At 39.5% G+C, this 24,960-nt stretch overlaps 2 long non-coding RNA genes across 2 annotated transcripts in view; one reads left to right on the top strand and one right to left on the bottom strand.

Moving 5' to 3' along the window:
- The window catches only part of LOC135308714 (uncharacterized), a 47,535-nt gene that overhangs the window by 20,428 nt on the left and 2,147 nt on the right, over positions 1-24,960 (bottom strand). Inside the window, exon 2 of the long non-coding RNA XR_010369089.1 lies at positions 1,282-1,406. This is a non-coding gene — a long non-coding RNA (uncharacterized LOC135308714). The remainder of the gene's footprint in view (positions 1-1,281; positions 1,407-24,960) is intronic.
- On the top strand, positions 15,701-16,428 carry LOC135308715 (uncharacterized). Its single transcript, XR_010369090.1, has 2 exons — positions 15,701-16,032; positions 16,157-16,428. It is a non-coding gene; the product is annotated as an uncharacterized LOC135308715 (long non-coding RNA).

Here is a 24,960-nt window from a genome sequence, read left to right as displayed (position 1 = left end):
CTCCACTGTTATGCAAAAGCAATAAAAAGACAGAAGCTCTCCACATGGAAAAGCAAGACCTGGGATTCACTTAACAGAAAGATCTAACTACCAAGCACTAGCAGAAACCCCCGTGTTGGCTGCTGCCAACACCTGTCAGCACCACTGAGATAACATTTGTTTCACACATGTGCTGGCTTGGCAGGCACCTGATTTACATTTTCACACTTTGTATCAGCTTTCTACACACTTGCTTTCTAGCATAGTGTTCATACATCAGACACCACTGTGGTCTCATTTTTCAGTGCTGTCATAACTAGATTATTGCAGAGGACAAAACTCTTGTTCTGAAGTACACCTGCATCAAAACACAATAACCTTCAGGTAACATGAATTAATGACACAGAAATTTTAGGTTAAAAAGCCATTAACCTGTTAATAACCAAGCCTATCTATTTTCAACTACTCCTTACTGCACTCTAATAATGAACTCTGTAAAATTAAAAACAGTAACCAGTAACTATGGCTTCACTTAACAGAACTGCACCCATTCCTAACAGTCCTAAATTTGGCCCAGAAGCCACTGAACTCACTAGCCCCATTTTCTCAAGTGCCAAGGCAGGATAGATATGTGTCAAAACCCTCTCTTTTTAACAGCTTATGGTGAGCTGGCCTCCAATTACAACAAGTGCCAAAACTGTAAGGTATGTGTTTACCTGCCCTGAAGAATGCAGTGGTTGTGAGAATGCTTTGTGTCATTTGCAGCTCCACGGGCAAAAATGATGGACTGAACAAGCAGGCAAAGATATTTCTGGCAAATCTCTTAACTGAAGTTAACATTGCTTTTCTGTGACCACTAGAGATGTATCACGGAAGGAATGATGCTAAACACTTATGGACTGTGGCTTACTTGCATTGACTAAAAAGTATTAATTAACTGCAATAAGGCAGAGGCATAAGTCAGAGAACATATATAATACAGGACCACATTCCTCAGAAATCTTGGTCTAAACTGACACAAGGACACAGTGAAAAGAGAACCCACGGAACAAAATGATCTATCTCTTGCAGTGATTGTAACAGTACCAAGGCATTTTGCCATTCAGACCCTGTCCTAGAGTTTTTCTCCAGAACTCTTAAGTCCTACGCTACAGACAGGAAGGGATGTTAGGATTTTTCAGAGACATCTGTCTAGTGTTAACAGCAAAGCACTTCTGAGTAATATTTAAGCCATACATGAGTAACTTAGTTGTAGCTATGATTGATAATGCATAACAGAAAATATTAGCAACTTTTTCTTACCAAGTAGCTCTTAACAAAGGAGGCTCCAAATCTGCATACGGGGCGGTCAGCAGAGCAGTGCGGAGACACAGCAGATTGCAAGAACTGCAGCTGTATATCTTGAGTACAAAAACCCTGACAGTCCCCTACAAACAGAGATGTGGAACAGATTACTGAATAACATCCAGACAGATTCCCAGAGAATTGCACAGACAGATCTCCAATTGCATGAGTTCCTGCACAGCAGCGTTTTACTGGGCAGCAGCAAAGTTCTGGGCCCTCCAGAGTAGCCTGATATGAGCATTAGATTACAAACTCTGGGAGAGGTTGTCACTGACCAATGAAAACTGTGTCCTTCCACCAGCACGATGGATGTTGCTGTCAGGACTAGTAGGGAAATTTCTCATGTGTTTCTGCCCTTGTGAATAAGGTTATTCTTATAAGAAACAGGTCTGGAAATGCAGAGAGCTGCACCCCTATTAGCTTGCATGTCTAGTACAGGGATTAGCCCAGAAGGCTTAGATATTTGTGTGGAGTTTGCAGTGGATGTTTATAAGAGATTTGTACTCTTTCAGCTTTTCTGACGGATATCATAGCTGAGGTGTTTTTTGTAAAGCAAGCAAAATAACCTAACCTGTGAGAGAAACCAGCAAGATCTTTCATGTGCTATTTTCACATGTGACTGTACTCACATGGAGGTATCCTTAAAGCAGTGTGCAGTTATGACTCAATCCTTAGCCCACTTGTTTTGTTAAAGCAACAGAGTTCTAGTAGTGAAAGTGTTGGTACGGCCAAGCAAAAGAAAAAGGATGAGTGGGACAAATGAGAGGAAAAAGAATAATCGAGCAGAAAAGCTTGGGTTCAGAGTCTTTCCCTTCAGAGGCAGAGAATCAGGAGTACAGGAATTGGATGCTGCTCCAGAGGCCTCACTATAAGGAAGAAATCTATATGTGCCCTGCTAGAATGGTGTATGTTAGTAGATTAAACACAGTTAATAAATTAATACTTTACATCTCCCTCTGTGATGCTAGGGCCAACAGACTCTCAGTTGGATATAACTGATAGTAGAGCTTACAACTTTCAAAAGTCTCTTAATTCTTACCACAATTTTGTGATAGCAGTAAGAAAGTTCTGAAAACATCTTACCTGGAGAGAAAATGGAATTTTACTTAAAAACAAGAAAGGAAAATGACTACAAATCAGGATATAATCATATTATCAGCCCACTGTGTGGTGGGAAGTGTGGCCTTTCAGACTCCACACTTCTCTTAGACCCATGTTTTTTAGTAAGTCTGTTACAGGATATGGACCTATTTCAACAAGCACAGAGGTGTTTTCTGTATACCACCACATATCTTGCAACCCAGACTTCAGACAAACAAAAAAAAAAAGATTGACCTGTCACTGGCTGGTAATGAGAGCCCAAATTTGCCAAGCTATGTGAGAAAGTCTAGCCCTCGGCTACAAAGCAGCTCCTGGCAGGTCAAGGAATTCTGTTTTGGGTTAATCAGCTGCTTCCCAAAGGAAATAGTACTGTGACAGTCACAATGGAGGAGTAATTTTTTGTGCATGTAGGCTCACGTCCTGTGTGACTTGTAAACTTATTATCAGATTTCAAACAAAGTTGACAGAGGAATGGGCAATTCAGAGTTAAGAGGAAACAGGCAGCTAAATAGAGGACACTATCTTCAGCATCTGGCTGAGGGAACAGCTTTTGACATCAGAGAACATAGTTGGAATGCTACTCTTCTAAATTTGCAACTATAAAAAAGTCAAAGTTTGCATAAATCATGAAGCAGGAATCTATAGAAACCAGATTTGTTACTTCATTTGCTCTTTTTGTTCTGAAGGAAAAGTTCAAAGCTTGTCTGGATGGGATACTATTCCCACATTGATTTGTCAGTGGTACACAAATCCCATTACTGTATCACAGCACATATAAAACAGGGAACTAAATGCTTCCCCTAAGTGATTGAATGGTAGACAACAAATATAGTATTTTGCTTAAGAAGTTAAGAGGTTACTTTGGTACAAACACTGGAGCAGAAAAAGATTATTAAAGTATTCTTGGCACCAGCTTCCTTTCTCCCTTGAATGGTTGTTTTAACTCAGTTTTCACTTTAACCTTGCCCTTCATCATTATGGAATTTCATTGAATACAGAAGAAAGATTTTCTTTGCTGCCTGTGCTAATGAAATCTGTTGGTTTTGCTCACTCGGAGATGTAGGTATGTCACCCACAGAGGATTTTGCTGCCACCCTGACAGCAGATATTGCTGTCAGTACAGCTGGACTCACGTTCCAGAAGTGTGTCATACAGAGGCATCTAATTATAACAGAAGGCTGCATGCTTTATAGAAATAATAAATTCTACAAGCAAGAGGAAAACAGGAGCATTGCACAAAGGGCTGAGTAAATGTTACTTTGCTGATTTCCACCAGATACTGTGTTTCCAGTGCTGAAAGTGCCATATGCCCTTCAGACTGGGATGATGCATCTGAAGCTTGGCTGAAAACATGTCAGAACCCTGATGGCTTTCACCTGACTGCAGTGCTGAGGGTGCTGCAGTGGAACAAGAAATCTGGAAGCATAAGGGAGAGACTGTCATTCTGCAGTCTTTAATAATATAACATTTTAAATTTAATTTCAGGGTTATAAAACAACCTTGAGAAAAGGCTTTCAGATCTCAAACTAGAGTTTATGGAGCTGATGTGCTTTACTGTCATTCTCCTAGTGTCAGGGTAGAGCTTAAAGAAGATGCTGAAAAGCAAAAATATTATCCTTTCTCCTGGTACTCAGTGATCTCCATTCTCCGCTCAGTCAGAAGATGCCAGTCACAACCCCAGGCCTATGAAGTTCTGGAGAATTTCCTGTGAGGAAATTATTTTGGTGGGTCCTGACTGAGTGCAAAGACACTGCTCTTGGAGAATCTGTGTTCTGTATATAATTAACAAGATGAAAGTAGACACAGAGTAAAGCAAGTCATTAAAGAGGACAAATAGGCTTTTTTCACCCAAGTTTATCCCAGCACAGGAAAGGATGTGAGCTGTGAAGTGTTTTCACTGGAGAGATTTGCATCAAACACCCACTACCTTTCCTTCTCCAAACAACTGATGAATCCAACACGGCCACATATGGCACACTCCTTTCCTAATTTAACTCCTGTATGGCTGTCTCATGAATCAGGTGCTCTGTTGAAAAGATTGTGCTTTGATGCCGATGGAAAGGACTGAGAATAGATACAGAGCTGTTCAGACACTGGCTCAACTGAGAATTTAAAAGAAAACCAAACCCCTAATGACACATGGGCTTTAATTTCCCATCCAGCATTAGACACGTGAGCCCAGTTCTCCACTAGGGCCAGGGACAAATGGCAAACAGAATCAATCCAAGGAAAAATGCAGTCTCTCTTTTGCTTTAACCAGCATTTCAGGAAATGCTTAACCTTCTTGCAGTTTGCACAGAACAGACATTTATTTAAATAACAGTGGAGCAACAGTATAGAAGCTGATTGGAAAAACAGACCTTGATATTTTAAACTATTTAAAAAATTACCACTTACAGCAGTTAGAGCTCAATGTCCCAACAGCAGTACAATATATAAAGCTCCTGTCAAATGATTTCTATCCAGCATGAGTTTTTGAACTGATACCACTAATCATATTTTAGCCTCAGTGTAAGATAATTTTTGCAGAACTAATATTATTTTGCTACTAAAGACCTTTTCAAAATAAAAAGATACCTCAGTCTGATTATCTTAATGCCATACAAACTCTAGTATCAGTATTGACCTTTTTACTTCCTTTAGAAATCACAATCAACATCCATCCTGCAGATTAATCCCCTAAATTGTTTCCTTGTCAAAGTGTCATGCTTTTTCATTAGTGATTATAGCTAATTGCAATTCTCTCCAATCTGCTATGCAGCTAATTATCGAAAACAGACTTCACTGCCTGAGTATGCATGTCGTCTCTGTTATGTGCACCATCATAATTTGTATCACCATAGTACTTAGATGTCCCAAATGATGCTCTGCTTTTCATCTGCTAGGTGCTGTACAAGCACAGAATTCATCTAGCACTTCAGTATCAATAAAGCCACGTTCACATTTGAGTGCCCTGGTGCTTGGGTCTGAGCACACGTGCAGAAAGCACTGGATGAAAAGCAGACTAGTCAGTCCTTACTGTCTGGAGGCAGGAGGGCCATACAAATGAAACCATTCCATCCAAGATCATGAAAAACTTCAGAAGAGGCAGAAATCGAATTTGGAATCTTCGGATCAGTGAAGATCAGTTTTACAGCTTCACAAATAGCTCAATTTCAAGCATTTATAGTTCATACATGCCACAGTCCAGACTAGGAAAACCTTAAACTGAGTTGTGATAAGACAGCCTGCACTTCTTAATTACACAGTCAAAATACAGTCCTGGTCTCCAGAATATACTTGGACTATTTTCTCTCTAAAGAGAGAGGAAAAGATGGGAAAGAGAAAACCTGCTAGCAGCAACATGGAAAGAACCTGCTGTATTTATACATTTTTTTAATGTATGTGATTACAGCCAAGAGAAGGGCAGTGAACTGACAGCATTATCCCCTTCATATCAGTGGTGGGCAGAGAGCAGCAAGCCAAGATTCTGAAAGGAGCTCCCAAGCAACTACCTGAAACAGCCATTTTAACATCCTCCTGAAGAGGCACAGAGGTGAATTACAAAACACAACATTCAGGAATAATATTCCCAAAAACCAGAATAGGTTGAATTTTAAAGACTTTGAGAAAATTCACACAATCATTTCAAGGCACAAAGTAATTTTAAAAAATTAAATGGAAAAGTTCACCTGAGATAAGTGTTACTGCTCTTTTCACACAAAGCAGGACAAAAGCAGCAAGACTTGCGGGATTCTGATGGGAAGGGAAATTTAAACAAGAAAATATTAAACTGTTCTTCTTGGGGAGTTTAAATTGGTATAAATTGGAGATGGAAAGTGATTAGGACTGCAATAGATGCTGATGAGATTTTGAAGGGAAGCAGATTCTCTGATATGTGCTAAGCCAGGCCATGGCTTTATGAAGCAGTCAGCATCATCCAGTGTGTAATTCATCAACATTTCTGGCTTCTTCAGTAAGCTTAGGGAATTTTTGTCAACATTTGTCTGAATTTCCCACTCTTCTCCAATGACATTACAGCCCCAAGAGATGGGCCTACTAAGGGCCCCAAATCTCTGCTTGTTCATTACCTCCATCATCACTGCAACTTGCAAACACACCCTTTCATGCCAGAAGGGGCTTTCTTCATTACCATCTGCCTTCTCTCCGTCCTCTTTCCTGGCTTCTGTACCACCACCAGTGCACAGAAAGTTACAGTTTATGGTGATTTATAACCAAAGGAAATTCTGAAAATTATTTGTTGACTGGCACAGCAGGTAAGAACTTCCTGAAGAAATTTACTTAGGTAATTGGACTGTTGTAATCAAACCATGTCCTCACCTACTTGTGAAAGTTTATCTGTCAATAAATGATCAGTAACAAAGTTAATCCCCATTTTTCTACAGTTAAACTGGCCAGAGCTATTTAAAAGACTTCACATTCAAATATTGCCATATTATGAAACAGTGCTATAAAACAGAAGTTACTGATATATACTCCTAATTACAGCCAACCTAAAGACCTTTCTGAGTGGAGATTTATATAATTATTACCAGATTGCTCTTGTATTTTTATTTCAGTAAGTCACAGTGCTGTTGCCAATTCATAAAGCAGCTTCAAGATCTGTTTGTGCTGAAAGACATTAAGATATAAGGGCAAGAAAATATTCACTAAAGTTTAAGGTCAACAATATGTCATGTGAAATATATACTGAAGTGAATTAACTGCAAATACACCACATCAAATATTCCAGGAGCTTTATTGTTTATGCCTGTTTAACTTTTATAGATATATACACACACATATATACACAAACACACTCATAAACATATATTTCCCAAAAAAATAAACTTCAGATCCCTGGCAGTATTATCAACACATTACTATTCAGATATTGCATGTACCTCATTCTTTGGCCTGATAGCTATCACACGAACTTTGAAAGAAACAGACTCCTGTTTCTAATTAATAAGAACATAAAAGTGTTTATGTAGGAGGAGAACCTAGAGAGTTTATTACACCAAGGCCTGTCCAGAGCCAGTGTGGTTTTGTCATGTGCATGTTAAAACTGACACAGCCAAGTCTGGTTACAGCCCGTAGAGCATCTGCAAGTCATTGACATACTTTCAAATGCTGCAATGATAAACACACACAGCTCTGTGAACATCTGATGGCTACATCTCAAAGTGAATGAAGAGAAAGCATTCAGAAAAGGAGAGGATAAATTGCTTGAACTGAATTTGGGGAACGGTGGGAATGAAGAGGAAGAAGCACAAAAGATATTTCTAAGGACCTGAGCAGAACTTATTTTGCACTCCTTATTCTACAGAGTTACTCCTGCCACATTTAGATGGTGGAGACATAGCCCAGGGAAATATGGCTATTCAGACAGATAGGAAGTGAGTTTGCTTATCACACAGCTGCCTGACTGACCTCATCAAAACTCCCCAAGGGAAAGATCATTTTGGGCAGAGACTGATCCCAGCACAGATTTTGTCTACTCAAGACCAAACTTCTGACTCCAGCCTGAGCTAAGAGTTTGTTTCCTCTCATACACTGGACAGGGCTCCTTCTCAGACACTGATTTTAATCACAAGAATTAGCCTTACTAGCAGTCACAAATCAATCACTTCAATGTAAGTATTATTTAAACATACCCAAAGAAGTCCTTTTTGTCTGTTTTGCTTTGAAGTTAAGAATCTTTCACTCTTATTTCAGATTTCTAAGGAATGAGAAAAATGTCCAAAGTTGGATCTGCATTCACACTCTCACAGCCAACTCCAGTGAATAGTCTGGGTGGTAGAATTCTAGTTTAAGGTCTTTCTGAAATAGCTTGGGGTGTTGGCGACCCTCTAATCTGCTTTATCCATTCATACAAGATCTATTAAAGGACTAACAGGATGTGGTGTAAGTTAGAAGGAATGTGTTTGGACAAGCACTTTGCATTATGTACTTCTTGGCTGTGGCTGTCAGCTTCTTTATAATTTTTTTTTCTTTTACAAGCAGTAAAACTACTCTAAATTTTCAGCGCATATAAAAAAGCAGTAACAACCTCCTTTGGATCACAGAAAAATGTGTGTACTTGAAAGAAAAGTTCAAATTTGGAAGTTCTACAAGTTTTATTGGTACTTCTGACATTCGCATCAACAGAGACCATCTGCTTACTCCTCATTGGTGACACCTCTTCAGAAAAGTCAGGTGATCTCTGTAGAGTTTCTATTTAGTCAAAAGTTTTCAGTATGTTTTTAGATCTGGATTTATACAGTCTACCCTCTTTAGCTCAAAACATTTCCTATTAAATCCAGAGGACAAGTGTTCCAGTCAACCACAGCCATACATGTAGTAATTGTACCACCAAAGTAGCTTCAAGACTACTCTAATTTACAGTGGTAGAAGTAGGGATGAGGAAAAGTCGGTTAGAAAACCTGACTGGTTTGAGGATTATGTAAGCAAAAATAGCTGTGATTTCTTGCCACAAAATAGCAATTACAGCCTGGAGGCCTGGCTATAAAGTCCCAGGACAACGATGATAGATGGATTGTACTGCCTTCATGCTTGTATCACGGGACTGAAAAAGAGAAGACATTGTTTCTGTTGTGTCTGCTCTCTCATATGTCATAAAAAACATTTTCCTATCATTTGACTGCCACAGTGAATGTATGTCCAGTTATGGGTATTTTTCTCACTCTTTAGACAAGATCTAAATCTTACAGCTGAAAGACAAAGAGCAAGATTAATTATGATCAAGAAGGTTGAATCTGCACAGATGAGCAGGAATACATTACCTGAGTTAATGTCTTCCTCATTGTTCTGCAAATAAAAAAACTAATCAATAATAAACGGCAAACAGCTACAGAAACCACAAAAGTATGATTCCATAATGGTAAAAGAATGACAGCCCATATACTGGGTATTACTGTCTGCTCAAGTGCCTCACGGTGGATTAACCTGAGCCATTTCACTTTGTGTTGATGATGGAGCAGGCACACAGGAGTTTACTTCACATTTCTGATATGCACGGACCTTGCACAACCTAAACTCACATTCACAGAATCTCACTTGCTACCAGTGCAGCAAAAGCACTTCACAGGATCAGAGTGAAAGATACCCAGAGATATCAATGCCCATACAGGTTGCTTTGGCAAGAAGAACAAACATTGCAGAGCACACCTTACTACCATTCTTCACAACATTCTCAAATGACATCATTGCTTCCTATGGTGCCACTTGTGATTCCTGCAGGTATAAGCAGGAGTAGATAAAGGTGCAAATTGTCTGGAAACAGTCTTGAGTGAAGCAGTTAAAAAAAAAGGGGGCAAACATGAATTTTTTTCAAGTAGTACAGCAAGAAATTTTTCTTAAAGACAGCAAAAGTCACATCAAATAATTATTCTTTTAACTAAAAACCAGCTGAGATCACTGCTGGGAGGAGCTACCATCCATGCAGACAAACAGGTGGCCCTGAGTGGAAGTGGCATGTCAATGGGACACTGTCCTTAACACAGGATACATGACACAAGGAAGTTTGCAAACAGCTGGCTTTTTACATACTTGTAGGCACATGTGGGCAGAACAAGCCCACACAATGTTGGAGCAGTACTGTAAACCACTTCTCCTGCAAAACAACAGTTCTGGGCATCTGGCCATGTGACTGAATACAGGGATGAGTCAATCCTAAACCTAGAGATGCTCAATAAACTAAACTAAACTAATCAAAGGGTTTACACACTAGGGAACTTGGATAAACACATCTGTAAAAAATTTAATTTTGTTAAAGATCCAACACCTCTAGAAAAATACTTCTTACTCTGTTTACTCCTAGGTAATTGCAGGCTTGATAGGAATCCTAAACATCTTGGTTAGGAAAGTGGAAAAAGTACAGTGACTGAAATGGCAAAAGCTGACCACCACTATCAGCTATGCCTGGTATAGAGAGCATTGCAGCAAAACACAGACTTCAGTTGCCCAACAAGCAAACTACTTCCTCCTTTTGAAACCGTATTTCTGGTCTCAAAATATATATAGACGAATAAGCATTCAAAAGTCTTAGAAAGATACATAAAAGCTTAAAGAAAAGTATATAACCCATAGACAAAATGATATAAAAGTCCAGTATAAAAAAACTATGCCTGAGGCAGGGGGGGAAGTCACCCATGTTGACCACTTGAAAGTCAGGATATTGGCTTTGTCCAAAATAGGCTGGTTAGTGTAAATCTGTGATTTCCACTACTATAGCTACCCATCTTGTCTATTTTTATGTGCTGTGCAGTCTATCAAGATTCAGCTAAGTACCTTCTTTTGTCTGGCAACTCCAATGATGATAGGATTAGAAGACAAAGACACGAGCTTGATTTTTTAAATTACTCTCTAGTGCACATCAAACAAGTGTCCCAGTTATACTAAACCTATTCATACCATCTGTGACCCACAAACTCTTCTGTGCTTCCACAAAGGTGCACAAGTATATCTCAAGCAGACAGACTCATTTTTGTACTAGGAGGTCCAAGGTGAAAAAAGGTGATGTCATAGAAGTATCAGCAAAGCAATATTATGCTTGAGATAGGCAACTGCTAAAGACCTGGAACAACCTCCTGTTAGAATTACTGGGAAAAATAAAAAAGCCAAACAAAACTCACACTCCCCTTTCAACTAGTTTAATAAGACAGTCCCATAAGGTTACAACACATACCCTTAGCTGGTGCCAGAGATGAAGTGATTATTCAGGGGATAACTTCCAGCTCCAGGTTAATAGTCTAAGCCATTCCCTCAGTGCTCTAAATGTCTCTGGGATGAAGAAGATTAATTCTGAGAGCACATTTGGCAACTAACTTAGCTCAGGTTGTGCCACAGCTGCTCTCTGCACAGCTTTGTCACTGAAAATGGGAGATGCCCCCACAGCTCTCTTCAGTGCTCTCCTGCACGAGGAGCCAGCCACAGCCACAGCAGCCAGCCAGGCTAACCTGCACTGCTGTTCAGAGCACAGGCACTGCAAACAGGATGGCCAGAACCACATCCTGGACATCTGTACTTTCCCTTTGCTAGCCCATCTCCACAATGTGCTCTACCATCAGTCTTGAGCTCCCATTAGTAACCCGTTTTATTTAACTGCTTAGAGCAGAAATCAGAAAGTAATACTCCCTACAGGGAATTTTTCCTAATTTAGTGAAATCCTGCAGGGACTCAAAAAATCTGCACTAAAATGAAGCATGCCCTGGAGTTTTCAAAAGACTAGCAGAGTTTGAGAGAAAACAGGTACTCTTAGGCTGTCACTGCTTTTCTTTGCAGAGATCCAGCTTTGTGGAAAAATGCAACATTTTGATTTGTGAATCTGATCCAATTTTTTTAACTGGGCTGCTGTTCAAAGTAATGTATTAAAGAACTTCCTCACTTCAAATTATTTTCCCATTTTAGCTCTCTGGAAGTAGATGCTCTCCACTGACCAGATTTGTTATTTTGGTTATTCACTATTTCCAAAAGCAATGACATGTTATTCATTTAAGGGGCTCAGTTCTCAACTCATTATTATGCAGTCACGATTAAATCAGTCAATCATTGGTGTGAACTTGAAAACTTCGATTTTATTTTTAAAATGCTGTTCCCAACTGCAGTATAGGCAGTTTTTGGTATGTAACAGGACATTGCATTGGCAGTATGGCAGAATTTAGCCAGAAGCTTTTTGGCACAGAGCCTCTCACACCTCTTGCCCTTCTCCTGGATTAGGCATATTTCCTGGATGATCATTAGGCACATACAACTAATCTCAGTAACCATCTATCAAGAACTGAAAGAACTGAGCTGGCTGATACACACAGATTACTTCATAAATCACACCAGTCTCAAAGGCATTGCTTGCTGAGCAGTTTTAGAAAATACATCCCAAGTACTTATACGTGGCTTTTGGAAACTAATGCAGTATTTACAAAACTGTACTAATAAGACTAACAGCTTTACTTTGTGCATCAAAAATGCTGAAAACTGGCACATCAATTCTCAATATAACAGCTTAAGAAAAAAAAAAGCCACTTCACAGAAGCTAAACTCTGAAGTCCCAGATGATATCACAACATCTTGAAGGCCAAGCCCACGACCACAGAATACAAAAGCACAAGTCCCTTCTGCCCTACCCAGAGATCAGGGGCTTGGACGTGCAAAGTTGTTCAGATATCTTCTGAAACTTCCAAGAGCACCTAGCCACGTTTTGTACTTAAGAGAAAAAAAAAACAAAACAAAAACCAAAACCACCCTGATTTTAAGGCCCTACCATGTGTGAGCACATCTGAAATATTTGCTAGCAATTATCAGCTTCAGTGACCTGTACTGTGTAAGACCAATTTCTGGCCTCACAGTTAAAAGTTGATCTGAGTATTGATATATGTTTCTGTCCAAAACATGTGGCAGACAACCACACTCGATTTTCCAGCATGGGCCAATCATGTAGAGTCTGAGGGTCTGAGCACCTATTTGGTGCAAAGAAAGCCTGTCTATTATTTTTTATTGATTTTCACTCTATGTAACCTGGACAGAGATGATATTGAAGAGCAATTGCATGTCAGAAGCATTATAGACTCAAATCCTAGCATTTACCTAGAAACCTCATCCTAGAAGCTCATAGATGTGATCAGAACACCCTTCCAGGAAATGGCTTCACCAGACGGCCCCCAGTAACTTCAGAAGGCAGAACTCTGCCCTGTTCTGGCACAGCAGCTCACATAAGGACATGCTTTGTGTTTGTAGCAACACAGCTTTAACAGACACTAAGTTAATGTACTGGGGATTTACGTACCCCCCAAAAAAGCCAGGACTAAAAGCAGAAAGAAGAAATTATGGTCCAAAACACTTTTGTTTTTTTCCAAAGCCTAAACTTGCAACTCAGCTACAATTTCCCTGAGGAGGTAATATCATGTTTGCACTGCAAGTTTTGTCTAGAAGAGATAAGTGATGGTTACACAACAGTGCAAGAAATCTTCTAATCTACCTGATGCCTCTAAAATTGCTTCCCTTGCAGCCAGCTTCCAAGACAGAAATAAACACTGTTGCCACAACCATGAAGAAAAAAAGTGCAGCAGCAATAGCTATAGAGGGTTGAAAATCCCTTTGAAGGTCCCAAAGCTCTGTCCCATGCCCAGAACTGCTCTTCAGGCGCTGTGTGGGGGCCATGGGCTACTGCCCAGAGCTCAGCACAGTCCAGTTGCTCTGTGCTGCTCACACTACACAAACAGTGTGAGAGAGCTGGTGCCTCATAAACTGTTTGCTTTCATGCTGAGCAGGCAAAGGAAGAGCTTGCTTTGTGCTTAAAGAAACCAGAAAATTTGGTGTTATTAAGTTACTAGGGTTAACTATGCTTTCAGTGAGCCACTGACTAGCTTCTTATAAAACACAGCAAAAAATATAACCAGAACAACAGAACCCTCTTCTTCAGGATGGCATTGTGCAATTTTATGCTTTTAGATTAAAAATGCACATTGCTAGAGATATAAAATACATAAACACAGCCATAAAACCCTTTTTCTGCTTATACCTCTAAACCTTTCTCTGGGTTTTAAAATGGAGGACTCCTCCTTTGTTTTGAGCACATTTTCTCTGCATTTCATAAGGTGGGGGCTCCCTCTTGCTTGAGAAGGTTCTCTTTATAGAAAGTTAAACAATGAGTTTGGAAAAGTTTTGATTGATAATAGCTTGCATATGGTGCTACAGAAAAGGAGTCTATTTTAAGGCTCCTTCTTCTCCAAGAAGGGATTCTAAAGAGGCACCATGTGTTCCAAGCTTGCTGGCAACACTTGAGCCTGCTCTCGGAGCCTGCCTCTGGAACTGCTCCCTGGCTTGTGATGGAAACCATAATCCTGACAGCAGTGGAAGTACATTTTATTTCCTATGCTTGTGAGGCTCTGAGAATACAGCAGCAGTGGTGTGTAACACATGCTGTTCTGGGGGAGATTCCTAAGAAACATTCATTCACTGGTCTCAGGTATATGAATACAGAGCCACAGATGTATTTCTTCCACACATAAACCCAGGGAAAAGGGAGGGACACTTGGTTGTCTACTTTCCTCCCCACTGTTTGCTTTTAAAAAAAATATTTAGAATATATTATTAAAAGGAAGTACATTTTAGCTAAAGAGACATTTTGCAATCTATTTGACTCAACTGTCTGAGAAACGAAACTGCATGAAACCTTTTATACTAAGATGAGTCTTCAGGTCTTTCTCACTTTTCATCAAGATCTAATCCTAAAACATAATGTTAAGGGCATCAGGCACAGTGGCTTTCAGATAAGAAGTTTGTGTTTCTGGCCATAATCAAGAATTCCAGGAATTTTTCTTTCAGCAAATAACAGGCAGGAAGGACATAGTGACCTTGCAACATTCAACCTGCATCAAGAACTGTCTGCCAACTTAAATCTTGCCTATGATTTCTATGATGACACAGCATTTCCTTTTCTAAACAGTTGCATTGCTTTGTGTAACCATTTAGGGTATTATTTACAGAACGGTGAAATAATTCCTATCAACTTAAGTAATTACAAAACTTGCCAAGAACAAAGTAGGATTATCCTAATCAAATTTTATAAGAGAAGAAGTACTAGCTTATCATTATTTAAATACACTTTTGTAATGTCTACAGCTATGACAAGTCACTTGAAACCAAACTGAAAAACATGCAGAAGGGGGGTTTTGCTTACAAATTCTCTGAATTAAATATGCTTTCTATAAATATATTATCAGCACTGTTCATGTACAAAACCATTTGATCATGGTAACAAGAGTCCTAACAATTATCTGTCATCTGTGACATGTCACTTGATAATGTAGATCGTAGTAGATCTCTGTTTTCTGCATATCTGCAACTATGTATAATGGAAGCATACAATGAGTTAAAGTTTAAAATATTATCAGTTACCCTTTTACATTTTCAGTATAAGCTGAGAAGTAAGAAAGCACTAAAAAAAGTTGTCTGCTTTACTTACCCCAAAAGGTTTTTGACATAATGATCATCAAATGTCAGAGGTTCATAAGAAGACTTTCACTGTGATGGAAAAAGACAGTGGTTATCAAAACAGCAACCCACATTTTCTGGTTTAGGTTAAACTACTTCAGTGCTTGCATACTTCTTCCTAGCAGCAGCATGAATTAACTGCCATGGAATTTCATAAATATGCAAGGCCAAAGTTACCTCTAAGGTACAACAAAGATTATTTTGGTGTAAATTAAAACCACCTGAATTTGAATGCAAAATAATGAAAGTGTCATGTGCATATCCACTCATCCTAAGTTCAATATTTTTGAAATTTCAAATCAAAGACTGGATTGGAGCCTTTTGTCTGACTCAAAGAAATGTTTTACTAAGGATATTAACTTCATTGACCTCATAATGCAAGTAAGTGAACAAAACAACTTGTCATTGGGCAGTTCATAATGCCAGCACCATCATTCACATCAGTAACTAGAGACATTCATGTTCCTCAGTCTTTTAAGTGATGGGTGACTGTGCAGTATTCATAGAAATAGCTTCTACTGGAAACATCAAATGCATTAGGCAACAAGCTTGGCAGAAGGGCAACCTTCTCATCATAATCCTGTGCAATTAATCCTGGCATTGTGAAGGATTGTGAGATTGATGTCTCACTGCCAGGTCTTGTCATTTTAGAGATATTTAACATTGTGATATTGTTCTTACCCTTGTGAGAGCTTGTCCTGGTTAAACTGTGACAGAGCTCTTCCTTGCTCCTCAGTAAAGCTTCCCTTTTCCCTTGTAGCACAGAGGTATTTTGCAGATCCAGGCAATTTCCAAGCGCCCACCCACAACTCCTTTCCCTGGATACTTCCAGCTCCAGGAATGATGTTTACTAGAAAGGCAATTCATCTCCCTCGAAGAAAACAGGGAGTGGATAAATGCTACCACCAGGGAGCATTTCACACTCTTCATAAACAGTTAATTCTAGTCAGTGCATGCAGACTCACAAAATGCAACTGCTAAGGAAGAGCATATGCTTTCCATACATAAACAATAAAAACTTTCTAAAACTGTCTTGCAAGATTGTCTTCTTCAGCCAGAGCCAATGCATTCTAATCCCTGGGAGTTGTCTGCCACAAGTGATGCTGCATTTTTCCTTGCAGCCTTCTGAAGCAGTTTCCTTCTGTGTGAGTTATGCTTATCACATCCTGTGCTTCATTATGTTTCCAGGAAAGGCTCCCTAGCATAACCCAGTTCCTCTGAAGCCCTTTTGCTCCATTCCTTTCCTCTGCTGCTTCATCACATGAAGTACAATCACCTCAGGGAGAAGAGATATACCATGGCTGCTCTGCCCCACTTTATTACAACCCCAGCTGGTAGAGAGGCTAGAAGAGAGTTTAGGTCTTGCACAGCTTGAAACTTCACATCTCAAAACCTAGGACTTCAGCTAATTGATAGCTTCAAACCAACACTTCCATCCAACCGTTTCTCTGCAACATCCTTCCTAAAGCACTTTAAATGCATAATGTCCAGGTAATTAATGTACATAAAAACCCTCTGTATCTGCCTTGCAGAAAATAGGAGATTTTATTTTTCATGGAAGTAAAGACAGTAAGGTAGCTTTTGAAGAGAGACCCCAAACAGATTTGTGACCTGAGAGGGCAGCACATGGAGCTCCACAGAGATGTTTACTCAGGCAGCCAGGAGCTGCCTAAGTCATCAAGATAACCCTCCTAACAGTCACGTTAACCAGCCGTAACTTTCCTAACAATTTGATCCCTGTTACCTTAAGCTATTCAAAATACACAACTTCTCAGTTTGGAGCCTGGCTCTCTCAGTCAAAACTCCAGAAGTGCTAACAAATTTCAGGTAACAGACTGGCTGAGAGTTAGGAATTTATTCTTAAAAATTCCCTAGATTACTTGTTAATTCCCCCAGCCTTCCACAGATGTATGCAAGCATGTATGAGTAGAGGTAAAGCACACAGATTATATTCTAGGGCAGGAACTAAGCTGGTCAAGAGGATTTCCTGTTCGTTGAAAAGATCCAGTTTCATTGTGTAGTTACTTCTTTGTCTAGTGAGAAGTAAATTTCATAATTGTCATTACAAGTGTAATACTCTAGACAGGGAAATACAAACCGAGTTAAGTTAAATACAAAGGCATCTTTTTTTCCATTTGGACACAGATCAAACATTTTGAGGAACAGTCTGCCATACAAGAACACCCTTCTACACTCCATTCTTCCTAACAGAAAAAGTAATGTTTGGGTGCTGATCTTGTTTGTACTCAAGGGACTATTATGAATTCTGGCCTTGTCATATGGAAGATGCAGCGTTAGTAAATAGTGGGAAGATTTGTTAGTAGTTGGGGTTTTTTTTAATATATATATATATATATATATAATATATATTGAAGGGGAATACTGAGAGACTGTCAGTGTTCCCAGTGCATTAAAATTCTCCTGAGTTGTAAGGAATAGAAAGGTTTCCCTTCCTAAGTCTGAAAAATGCACACAGGGTAAACTACTTTCAATACTATAAAACAGAAAAGGTGGAAAAGTTTAAGCCTCAGGAGACAGCAACCTGTAGAATTGCATTTAGATGGTGCTGACTTACAAAGTACAGTTTGGGCAAGAATGTCACCACCTCCTTGAAGAGGTATGTGCCGCTTAGGAAAAGAGAATCTCAGCTGCCAACGCACAGATGGAAAGATCTGAGGATGTTTTTTTGTTTTCCACAGGCAGGGCTGGTCAGTTGGCTCATGCTTGTGTAATGTCCCCATCTGCAAACATAAGTAAACCCTGCTATCGACTCCCGAGATTCTCACCATACCTCACGTGGATCCTAAATCCTGATTTCCTACAAGCATGTGAACTAGGGACAGTCTTGGTGGCACTGGAAGACACCATCTTTGTTTTCAATATCACAGAGAAGAGCTTTCCAAAATGTACCTTTAATGAACATATAAACTCAGAAAGTGAGAATAAAACAAACCAAAAGCAGTCAGATCTCAGAGTTTAATTCATTAAACAAATATTAAGCCACTGCTATAATTTTTACTGTTTCTATTCAGGAACACTGGATCAGAACAACTACAAAAAACTAAGGGCGAAGACGAGTATGTAATTTCAGGATGCCAGCAGCTATGCAGGTGATGGTCTCATGTAACAAGACTCATTTGGGGACAGGAGGCTGCCTAAGCACTGGTTCTACTGCAGAGACAGGCTCCACGAGAGAGAACTGCTGCTGAAAGAAGGCAACCCAGTACTGCAGGGCTGATCACATGCAGAGATGCAATAAAACTGGTTTCTCACACTTTCACAACACTAACAACTGATGAGCCAGAGCAGTATCTGACCAAAGAACCCAAAAACCTCTAAGCACTTGTATTTTAAGCCCAGCCTAGCAGTTTCTTAAAAACTAAAACCAACAAAGTAATAGAGGGAATATGTAGCCAACAGTGGGGCAAGGAGGAGGAGTAAACCTTTCTTTGCCCACAATAAAGGTGTTTTCAGCAAGCTGCACTTGAGAGCACTGTAGTGAGTGCTGCTACGTGAGGATCCTGGGGAGAGGCAGCTCACACCGCAGCAGTGCTCCCTATGAGGGCGAGCAGGGTGAGCTTTTATCACTACTGGCTATTTTCTCCTTCCTCTAAGAGGCACAGCTGTTAACCAGATACATGAAGCAGGAAGTCCTTCTACTTTCCTTTTCTAGTGCTTTGGGAACAGTTAATGAGAAGTCTGGGTCAGAGCTTATAAATAATATGAAACTTAAAGTAAGCTAACAAATTCCTGCAGGAGAGAGCTTTCAAGAGAATGAGTGCTGTGTTTCTTCTTTTTTGGCAAATAGTACAGTACACAATTTGATTGCTGAACCAAAATACTCTGTGAGTTGCATGGCAATTCAAGCTCTGCCTCTTTTCATAAACAGCTTTCATGTGCTTTTCCTTTCCTCTCATCCTAGCTGCTAGGAAGGCCTGCCTATGGCCCTCTGCATATCCCAGGGAACTGGTAAATAAGAGAATGATAATGTAAAAAAATAAGCCACTGATACTTAAGTCTTAAATCAATATTAGAACAGGAAGCTTTAGTCTAGTGTATAGGTCAGGGTAGTATTTGAAATACAAACACTGGACAGCTTGGTTCATGGAGAGGGCTGGCTCAGCGAGCTCTGCTGCTCTGAGGAAAGCAGGATACAGCTGCTCTGTGCTGTAGCTACAGCTCTGCTCCAGGCTGTTCCCCACAGAACACCACAGAGACTATTTTACTGTTCCAAGACCACAACAGAGTAGAACAGGCCAGGTTTCATGCAAAGCTGGGGTTTGGACTGCACTCAGAGAAAAGAGGAAAATCATTGCTCGTGCTCTGAGACAAAAGCCACATGGACAGTAAGGCTCAAAAACATGTTCCTAGCAATACTTAGGAAAATGTATCAAACTGGGAAACTGAGGCTCAGATTTATAAAAGGAATCTAAACCTGGAATTATAAAGTCTGCAATGTGCCAAGCACTGTGGTGATAATTTTGATTTAAAAAACCCAAACAAATAAAAAAACGAACCCTACACAAACAATAAATTCCTAGAAATTCACAGAACTTAAAAGCAGAAGTGAAACTCTGTAATCCATGGTACTTCTATGGAATATTTGGTAGCACTGGGGCTAGTACACACAGCAGCACCTTACCTTGTTGAGTGCCCAGGCTCATCAGTGAATTGCAGAATATTCTGAAGCACACTGAAATCAAAGAGTGATTTATAAGAAGTTTTGAGTCATGTTTTTTTTCATGAGCTGTCTTCAGTGATAGGCAGCTGCACTGCAGAAGTCACTGCAAAACTTTAGGTACTGGGGCTTTTAGAAAAGAGTCCTCAGGCCTCAAACAAGCAAAATGCACACTTTAAAAGTAAAAATACTGGCAGGGAGGCTCTGACCCCACAGAAACAGTATTAACCTGAGACTGAAGAACTGTATTCTCCCATTGACTTCAGCAAGTGAACCTGGATATAGCTAAGAACTCCTCCACCCAACCCCATTTCCATCTGTAAATAAACATAATAAAACGCTCTGAAAGTTGCATGCAAAACAGGTTTTTAATTTCTCAGTGGTTTAGAAAGACCAGTTACCATGGCTGGCTTACAGGGCAGACATACATGAACATTTCTGCATGAACACAACACCTTTTTAGGGGTGATAGATATGTTAGGTGTCTGTACCATATCCTCACTGCAAATACACTGAAGTGTTAGTGCACGAGATGCACTGTTAAACCACTCTCTGTGATCTGGTTAAACAGTCATAACCAGGGAAACATCAAGCTGTGTAGAAAGTAAAAATGACAATAGTTCTCATTACATCCAAGAACTAAGGATGAGGAAGATGAGCAAAATTGAAACAACACTTTAAAAAACAGGATTATTATGCCACCACATCATATATTTACAAGTGCTTTCTGACCCCTCTGAAGTGTTTATGCCTTATGCCCCATGGAGACTTTTGTACCTTTTATTTTAAAAACTGCCTAAGAATGCCCACACACATCTCTACAGTCCATGGTTGAAGAATTCTGGTAGACCCATCCCAGGATAATCTTAACTGTGCAGTAGCTTGCACAGAGCCTGAAGAAACTCCATGCAGCACAGTCTGCTCTTGCCTGGGAAGACAAAACAAAACAAATCCCTATCTCTCATCAGTGCTCTCACCAAGGACAGTATTACTACATTTCCAAAGTGACTTTTCTTCCACAGCTTTGCTTATTTGCATTGGTAGTAATTGCCATTAAGAATATTAGGATGGAATATGGCATTGAGAGTAACAGAATGTGAATAATGGAAATCTATTCAAGTAAATGATAATAACGATGCTACATTTAGTCCCCTAACACATACAGAGTATTCGTTTTAGGAATTTTGATCTGCATTTAGGACCAGACATACAAGTATCTACTGGAAACATGATCTTTCTACACAATTTCTAGGGGGAAAAACAAAAAACAGAAGAGGAGAAAGTGAAGCATGGAAAACACAGAAGCTAAAACTCAAAACCAGAGCTGTTTCACAAACTAACAAGAATAAGAAATTAATCCAAGTTAAGCTGCTACAGCAGACTGTACGACTAATGTGCAAGTGTTTGATGCATACCAGAGAACTTTGAAAGAGAAAAGGCATGTGAATAAAATATGATTCAATAAAATAGTTCATGCTGAAATGACAGGATTTAATTATGTGCAACTTCAGCCCTGAATATGAAATAGGAAGCACCTCAGGCATTTAAGACTCCAGTAACAGAAGTTACACATTTATTCAGTTATTTACTTTATGAAATATTAAGTTGGATGCAGCATTTGAAAAAAAAAATCATAACCATCAAACCCAAAACATAAAAAACAATACACAAGCAAATCCACAAAGACCATATATTTAGATGTGGTCTTCATCAATAATCAGGACTACCAGCTAAAGAATAACTGAAATAACAGCATAAAGCCAGTTCCCTCAGATACCTGAGTGTTCCAAACAGCTGTAGCATCAGCACAGACACTGCAATAGTGCTGTCAAGACTCCACAAGGAAATGCAACAGAAAGGTGGGCAAGAAGAAACAAAATATGTGAAAGTGCATATGTGGATTTCAAAACAGTCTTGTTCAGGGCTACACTGAAGAGAACTCATACACTTGGGAGAGGGATGTATATCTGGATAGAGGCTCCAAAATTGTTCCCAAATCATTCAGGAAGAAAGCAAGAATGGTAAAGCAATTACATATGGTGATGTTCACAAAGAAAACAGGAAATATAGTCCACTGGGGAGAAATATAAAAGACTACTAAAACAGGCAGCCTGTTGTGAATGCAAACATGAAATTAGAAGAGAAAGCTATTCAAAACTCCCCCACAACAGCTCTTCCAAACCACAAAGCCTAGCAAACCAGCTAAGAAGCAAGCAGGCAACACTATGTATCTAAATGAATCCTTTTAAAATCCTCTTTGCTTTGTAGCTCATTCCACCCCCAAATGGTACTGGGAGGGTTTTTAAAGTAAATGTCTAGTGAAAGTTCAAGAAAAATTTAAGCAAAAAGTAAAGATCATGTAAATATAAGTTAAAGGGTCACTGTTTTAGTAAAGCAGCAGGAAAGCTAAAGCAAACAATTAGGTCTTTTGTGCTCAAACAATTGGCTGGATTAGTGCTTGAATGGACACAGAAATTTTATGTATCAAATAAACTGTACTGAGAGTTGGGGTATCAATTTACATATGAAGAATATGACAAGAGATCAGTGCAGGAGGGGGTACACAACTGTGACATGGTACACTGGCCAATTTTCAGAATCACTGGCATCTAGACAGGCCTTGACTTCAAGTGACACAGCTCTGCCTGTCCCAGCAGAGACATGCAGACAGGCAGCAAGATAAGAGCTCGTGAAAATCTGAGTACAGGAAACTAGAGCTGGCCTTTCTCTGGCATTTTTTGAATGTCTGAATCACAAAATCTTTTTTTAAGTAGCTTTGGGCATAATCTTTGAAACACAGATTTTATCTTTTTTCTGGGCACAGGATGAAAGAAATAATCACTTAGTGCACCATAAAGAAAGCAAAAGGAACAAGAAAGAAAGGAGTGCATACTGAATATAGTAAAAAGAGTAGGCATGCACAAGGTTAAGAACAAGGGGAGAACAAACCTGTGGTGGTAATGTGTGATTGGGCAAAAGAACCCCAGTTAAACAAGGAAAGAAATCCCTACTGGTCACACACAAGGTCAGAAATAATGCTGGGGAGAAATCTCAAGTACTCTGCTACTATGCTTAACAGAAGAAATTAGATCCTACACACTAAGCTTGAGAATTCTTAAATATGAAATTAGAGTTAACTATTCCAACACAGTGGATAAATACAGCAGGCTCATCTGCAGCAGCATGCTCAGCTCTGGTTAGGCTGTTAGAGATACTGAGATTTTTGAGAAAAGACTATTAACTGATTCTGAGACTCCAATGGAATTAATGCATCTGTGAATGAGTGTCAGCAGCTCATCTTCTCAAATATCCCCTGCTAGATCTGCAAGGAAAGAAGAGTGTGACAGTAAATGAAGTCACAAAGGCCATTTGACTACAGACTGAAAGTATCAGACAGTCTCATGAGAAGGCAGTGACTACTGCTGGAGAGAAATAATCCCTGGTTATTGTAAGTGAAGGTTTCAGCACATGTGTCTTCATTTTATAAAGTGTTCCAAAGACCTTTCTCACAACTGAGGCAAGTCACTATAAATCCTCTAGAATTTGCTTCTTCCTGATACCCAGGACACCACTTCAGAAACTTACAAGGAATTCTCCTTGCCTCAGGTACGAAGGAGTTCTCTAGCCTTTTATCTGAGAGAACAACCTCTAGTCAGAACACAAACCTTCTCATAATTTATTTTTCTCAAGTTTTCTAAACTTACTTTCATTTCAGGGCTGCTTCAGTTTCTGCTCTAGGGACAGAATACATAGAGCTTCCCTTTTATATGAATCCTGCATTACCACCCACCTTTGATCCCCTTCCTCTCTACTTCTGCTATTATAATTTCACAGATTTTGCCAGGAGGAACCATTAGATCACTTAAGCAGATCTCCAGTATAATGCAGGCACTAACTTTCACCCAGTTACCCCTGCTGAAACCCATAAACTTCAGTGAAATGAAAGCAAGAGATTAAACTGTATACTGCAGGAGATCCTGCAGCATGAGCTGCACCGGCAGAAAACTGGGCAAAAACATATGCAAATGATTCCATCAGGAAACAAGAGCCTCCACTGCAGAAAAAGTCAGTCAATGTTACCAATTTGGCATTAAAACACCACTTCTTTCCAACACAGCATCTAAAAGTAGAACATGAAATATGTAAAAATGACTGATACTCTAATTTTCCCTTAGACATCTATGCTATGTCTTATGTACTAAACACTTTCTCTAGCCTTGACTAACTGCTGGTGTTTAGGAGAGAATAAAAAACAAAAACCACCACAGAACAACATGAACAAAAGAAAAAGCCCTCCCTTCCTCACAGCAGAAATTATGCTAAAATTTTATTATAATTACTGTCTTAATGCAGCTGATACAAATTCAGACTTAACATCTGATCTGTAGATTTGCTTCTGAAACTTTTAAGTACATACACAGTAAGTTTACAATTCAAGCCACAATGGTCCTACCATGTTTACAAGTACTGGTACAAATGCTTTATTACCTTCTCAGATAGAGGGCTGGAACCTTATGGCAAGATAGAAATCATCTTGCCTTCATCCTTGGTGAAATGCCACCTCCTCTGCACTTGTCTCTGCTGTCCTGCTCCCTTCCCTCATGTGCCTCTTGGCACTACAGTACCAAGCTCACTATGAAAAGCCTTGTTCTGTGACAGCAGAGGAGAGATGAAATGGCACAGAAGAAAATACAGCATGTCTAACTTTAGCTTCCCTGTATTTCTGATGGAGTAACTTCAAAGGCAACAAAGAAGTCTGCTCCCATGAAAATGCAGAACAGCTTCCCCTGAACAACTTCAATAGAGAACTTTATATTAGGAAAAGCACACACCACTGAAATCAGACAAAATACACATTAAGAGAAGCATTGTGATTAAGAGAGTGT

The sequence above is a fragment of the Passer domesticus genome, chromosome 10 (genome assembly GCF_036417665.1).
Source record: "Passer domesticus isolate bPasDom1 chromosome 10, bPasDom1.hap1, whole genome shotgun sequence".
Lineage (NCBI taxonomy): Eukaryota > Metazoa > Chordata > Aves > Passeriformes > Passeridae > Passer > Passer domesticus.
This window is presented reverse-complemented; position numbering and strand designations above follow the sequence as displayed.